Source organism: Sceloporus occidentalis, unplaced genomic scaffold (genome assembly GCF_023333645.1).
Source record: "Sceloporus occidentalis isolate IW3139 unplaced genomic scaffold, rSceOcc1.0.p SCAF_30, whole genome shotgun sequence".
Taxonomy (NCBI): Eukaryota; Metazoa; Chordata; class Lepidosauria; order Squamata; family Phrynosomatidae; genus Sceloporus; species Sceloporus occidentalis.
The window spans coordinates 1,861,294-1,867,851 of NW_028317010.1; positions in this window are offsets into that span (position 1 = coordinate 1,861,294).

Sequence of the window (6,558 nt, forward strand, 5' to 3'; positions counted from 1 at the left end):
TCGGCCAATCCCATGGCATCAACTCAATGCATGTAGGCATGTAAACGTGGTCAAGATAACTTGCTGAAGTTCAAATGAAGCATCAGAATGGGCAAGAAAGGGGATTTAAGTGACTTTGAAAGTGGAATGGTTTTTGTTGCCAGACGGGCTGGTCTGAGTATTTATTTCAGAAACTGCTGATCTACTGGGATTTTCATGCACAACCATCTCCAGGGTTTACAGAATTGAGCATTGTTTAAATGTGACAACCAACCTGAGTATTGTTGCTGACCATGTCAATCCCTTTACGACCACAGGGTACTCCTCTTTTGATGGCTACTTCCAGCAGGATAATGCACCATGTTGCAAAGCTCACATCATCTCAAACTCATTTTGGGATGTGACGTGGAGTAGGAGATTCACATCATGGATGGGCAGCCGACCAATCTGCATCAACTGCATGATGCCATCATGTCCATATGAGGAATGTTTCCATCACCTTGTAGAAAGTATGCCATGAGGAATGAATGCAGTAGGGGGTCTAACCTGGTACAAGCAAGGTGTACCTAATAATAATGTGCCCAGTGTGCGTATACTTAATAAGCCCTTGTAAGGCTGCTTGCAGATCATAATATGTGAGGTGTGTGTAAAATTGATTAGACTAATGTACATCTTGCAAAAATAATGCACTGGAACAGTGTCAGTGCTGTGGAAATCCTTAGCCATGTGGCCCATGTATAGCTCAGAGTACACTACAGTGGCACATGCATACGGGCCTCTGAGTTCTGTGGGTTCCAACGTGCTGCTCTCTAATCTGCTGCTGCACCAGCATTGGCTTCACCTTGCAGACCACTGTTGCTTTCAACGGGCCCTCAGTAGGTTACTACAAATGCTGCAGAGTGTAGGAGTCCCTCTTCAGTCGCTAGTAATGTATGGGTTTCCGTATCAGTTATATAGTACTATAGGGAGATAAAAAACACCTTGTGACTGTTCTAATCATCCTGCCATCCTCAAGAACGGCCTTATTTGCTAATGTAACTTCGTTGTTTTGAACGGCAAGTGGCTTTTTTTATTGAGAATTCTGGTTCAAATTATTTTGCTAGTATAGTGTAGAGCTCTATTAGGAAGAAGTTTTGAAATCTTGTCCAGAGATAATGGCTGGGACTATGTATGCTTAGACCTGAAGGTATATACATATATGATTGTTTACAAGAACAGGACAACCAATTTTTACAAGCAAGATCATTCCGTTCTTGGTTGAGATTAGTGCTTGGCAATAGGTACACAAAATATAAAATGTCTTGTTTGCATTTGGGTAGTTTAGTGTAATTGATGGAAAGTCACCAGTCATGTTTTGTGCTTGGGGCATCTCTGTCGTGCCCTTCGAGGTAAATTTGGATCAAATCTCACTTTGTACAACATACCTTAAAATGTCTATATACATTGTATTGAGCTGTTTTTGCGTTGTTGATGGAAGGAAATAAATAATATATTTATTCTACTTATTCGCAAGCACCTGTCAATAATGGTATTGATGAGTGTTTTGGGAAGTGCTTGTTTTTAGAACCCTGGAGTGCTGCAGTACAATATGTGCCATTCTCCAGCTGGCATTTGTGGAAAGTAAGGCTGGTGTTAACATGAATTGATCGCACTCTATACAACTACCCTTTACTAAAAAAAAAAAAAATGCTTTTCCCTGCTGCGGTTTTTCTCTCACTATTGTAAACTGCTGTGCTAGCATATAATTAACTGGGACTGTTGAAATATAAACTCCCAATTGCCCAGCCATGTACGAGGAAGGTTCTGGGTATGAGTTTGCCATTGAAAGGTACTTGGGGTACCGCAGCTCTGTCAAGCTCATTTAATTGATTTTGATCAAATTAAAGCGCTGATGGTCAATTTTTTTAATATAATCATAGATCATTGTTTTAATGTGAGGATCACTTCATTGAAGTATGACCGAATAGACAAAATAGATTTTGAGTTACCGTATATTTTTGGCAGACCTCTAGAAGCCGTGGGCTGCCATCTATGAAACAGACAGTAAGACTGTTCTGATTAGTGCACTATATCTATCTCAATTAAAATATTGTACAAAGGCTGTGGTATTGCTATTATAAAAAATAAAAAAAAAAATCACTTTTTTAATGACATTTTATTCTAAAAAATAAAAAAAATAATCTGCCATGTTAGATGTAGCATATTTATCACAGAGATGTAGCATCCCCTGATGAATTAACGCATGAAGTTGCCTGGGGGCTCTTTACCTGGTAGTACACAATGTTTGAGAGAAGTGTGTAATGTGTAAAGTTCCCGGTTCCCCCATCAGCGCATCTTGTTCACGTCCTGCTGTTTTCGCCTCCAGCCCCCTCATACATGACCGCTATAAATATCAATAATTTATATGTGGCAGCCGTGTCTTCTGATCTCAGCGGTTGATTCCACCTCCAGAGAAGTGTGGAGAAAATGCCCACATCAGGAGGGCAGATCTATGTTCTTGTACTTTTTTATGACATTATAATGAAGTTGACGTATCCTCCGGCTACTGCTAGAAAATGAGTTAATATTTTCTAATCATCACTCGCCTGGTACGTTAATGAGACCTCATGTTTTTCTCACCTCCTGCTTGAGCTCTGTTCTCGCCCATTGCGCACTGTGGATTAAGAGAACATTATTTTTCCTTTTATTATATACCACCAGCAGCGCTTTCCACCTGGCTTAGGTTTCTACAGTACTCAAGACATGCAGAACTGTCTGCATATCATCAGAACTTCTGTAGCACCTGGTCGACGTACACGCGTTTATCTATGCCAGGAACATGCATGTGTCAATCACTGTATTCGGCCACTTGTCAAAACTCCAATCCGTAATAAGCCTACAAAATTATATTTTAATCACCCAATTCATTTTTTTTCCCCAAAGAGTTTTTAACCATCTGAGTAACTGGGACCTGTCCGCTGCACTGGGAATTATACAATAGTTGATATAAATGGCACAGTGCATTTGTCTGTAAACAACAACTACATGGGCTTATAACACAAAAGAATCCAACCACAAATAACAATGTTATAAATATTGTGGTATGTATAAGGATCTCCTCCTCAAAACAGGGAAACTCCTGTAAACTTGTATACCTTGTATGAAAAGAGTTCTGCACAAGCCCTTGTATTAAAATATATTATTTTATTGTACAATATTGTACAAAAAAATATTAATAAAAACATAGAATATTTAATAATATAGACAACAGAGGTTTCTAGGAAACTAATAAGAGCATATGGAGGTAATATGGCTATATATATATATATATATGTGTGTGTCTCAAGTGCATGTAAACCATCAGTAAATCATAAAGTGCTGAGTCATTCAAGTATAGTTGTATATTACTCTATGGAGTGCACCTATTAATTTTGTAAACATAAAGTGCTAAGTCATTCAAATATAATTAATATTACTCACTATGGAGTGCACCTATTAATTTTGTGAACATATAGACCACTATTGACATAGTATATAGGTAATCCAAGTAATCAAAAAGGCATCCTAAGAGTACCGTATTTGCTCGATTATAAGACGACCCCCCAAAATCTAAATATTAATTTAGGAAAAAAACAAAGCCTGAATATAAGACTACCCTATAGGAAAAAAAGTTTTACTAGTAAATATTAATGCATGTAAACAATATTTTCATATCTAATAAAAGCTATGATTGAGAAAAATATATATTTTTTTCGACCAAAGTCCGGTAAGCAGCCTGGCAACCTAATCGAGGTCTGATTAGAAGACGACCTCGATTATAAGATCTTATATCGTCTTATAATCGAGCAAATACGGTACTATGCTCCTTACCCATATTGTCCTCCACTTCCCCTACGCCGTTTCGGTTCTCCTTTTTCAAGGGGTCGGTTCTCCTTTTCAAGGGGAGCGACCTCTTGAAAAAGGAGAACCAAAACGGTGGTTTCTCTAATTACCTTCTCTTTCTGTAAACATCTGAGTGCGGTGTATGGCTGCACACGTTTATAGATTTTTGTGCTGTTTGTTTAGATGTATCTAATAGATTGGTAGATGCATGTGTGTCTCCTTTAGAAAGGGTCATTTAAAAGGAAGTGTACCTAGCGCCCTTGGTTATGATTCGTGCTCCCCCAACTCCAAGTTATGTGAAGTGGATCCTTATCTGTGCCTTTAAATTAAAAATATCTCTGTGCATTCATGCAGGTGTCTGCATCTTCTCCCCTTTGTGATTTTAAACTATAGGAACTATAGGTGTGCGCTTGATGTTGCAGGTGTGGAGAAAGAGAGAGCAGTGCTAAAGCAAATGAATAATGTCAGTATGAAGGCAGTTCTAAGGTTCCTGTGTGTTTTGAGCCTCAGGAAGTGAAAAAGGCTATGTTGGTTTGCTGTATTATGTGAATAAAGTCACATGTACCCGATGACATCACATTACGCTCATTCGAACGCGCCCAGGTGTTGTAAATGTCGGCTTGGGGCGTGCCACCTTGTGTCATAAAGTTAGCGCTTGATGTCTTTTTTTTTTTTATCTTTTTTTTTTTTTTTTAGTTTGTATGAAGCAGATCCACCACCCAACTTCTAAATTTTACTGAATCTACTTTTTAATCCTCTTGTACCTTGTAGTTTCCTTTCTCCCGAATGCATCGACTGAAACGCCAGTTCCTTTTATCCTTCTGAAACAATACTGCTAAACATGTAGCAGGCTACGAAGAACAGTAACTACTACTAAAAACATTTGTGGAATCGTATCCTCCTTGAAACAGTTTCCAGTCGCCGTTAAAAGTTCCTTGGCTGTAAACCTGCTTAAACAGGGGAGGCCTGAAGTGCATCATCTCGGCGGGAGCCACCATTTTGTTTCTGACATTTCAATTGCTCTGGCTGGGATTTGTGTGGGCACCATTGGTTTTAATTGTATCCTGCCAGTTCTGTCTTGTGAAAGAGCTTAATTAGAAAAGCAACACTGGCATCGGTATACAAAAGGTTTTTCCCGCTACAACAAAGTGTTTAACATCACATAATTCATATGCAGCTGATTTCTCAATCCAAAATACGTGGGGTTTATTTAGTTTGCAGAAGAGTTTCAACTCCCATTATGAAGGGCCAACCTCTGTGAGCTTTTGTAACAAGGTTTGAGCTAATCATTCAAAATGCTTACTTAATGAGGGTAGAGCGCTCGACGCTCCCCTGATTAAACTATGCATTATGCAGGGCCAGGTTGGCCAGTCTTGCAGGAGAAACCTATCTGGGTTGGGCCTTCATAATTTCTTGTGAAACCAGTGTGTTTAAACAGCAACGCTCCTGCAAATCACCCTCTCTTGAGAATAAAATGTGATTTTCTTACAGAATATGTAGGGTATTTCTGAAACAAGGTTTCACATATATTCACAGCCCTGTTCAATAGAAGTCAATGTTCTCTAGCGCTCTGGGCGTATCCGTAGAAGAATCCCCTTATGGACAGCAGTTTTGGTTGTAAAGTTTCCCAGAGATTAGTGTTTCTGTCCTTTTGGAAATGCTAAAATGGTTCAAAATGCCAGCTCTGTGAACCAAGTATATATTCTGTCCTGACAGCTGTTGCCTGCTGGGATCCCTTTTACACCTGCCACATGGCATCCCGTCAAAGCTTCCATCCTGGAGCACGCTTGCTTTTGAGAAGCGAGACATTTGCTTATTTTTGAAGAGCCCACCTGTATACATCTGTTTGTTAATCTCTCTCTCACTCTCTCTCCTTGTGTTAAACACAACTTGTGTTTAAGCGTTGGGTAGAGGGCCCAGATAGAAACTTTTTACATTTTGTAACCGGTAACCCAAGTTTTTGGGCCAAGTTCTGTGATAAAAAAAAAAAAAAAAGTTACTGCTTCTAATTTTGGCTCCTATGTTCTTTATAGACTTGTCCAGCCTTGGCTGGCAGGCTTTTGTTGGTTGTCCGATTCCACTTGAGTGCTTCCCAGTGTTACTAGATGGTCCCCCCCCCCCCCCCCCATCAATAGTGGACTGAATCTTTTGCAAACACTGAAACCCTCCGTGGCATACTTTTGCTATGGGATCAGAGACCTGTGTGAACTTCACAGTGTACTCAGTAAATTGCTTGTAGGCTTTCTGTTGACTAATGATATTTAGTTCTTCAGTCTCTTGAGAATGCAAACATCTTCCTTCCGCTAGTACTACAATCTCTCTACTTATTCTCTCTCTCTACCCTACGGGTGATTTCACCCAAAGCGAAAGAATCCTGTCTTGTGCCTATAGATATTACAGCATAACAGTGCTGCTCGGCACCTTGTCCCTTCTTTGCAAGCAACATGGGAAATCTGTTCCAACAACTTAACTGACCCCAAGTTCCCCTGTCGAGCAGGAAATATATCTTTAAAAACAAGCTTGAGATGCAACCGATTTTAACATTTGGTTGTTTGACACTTAAATTATCCTTCCTTTATCGTGTGTTTTAAAGCAGTGCAAAATCTAGCATGACTAGTATTTAGCAATGTTCTCATGTTTACTGAAACTTCTAGTGCTTTTAGGCTGGGATATCATTTCACAACTGTACGGTGTACCTAAGATAAGCAGTGTTGATCT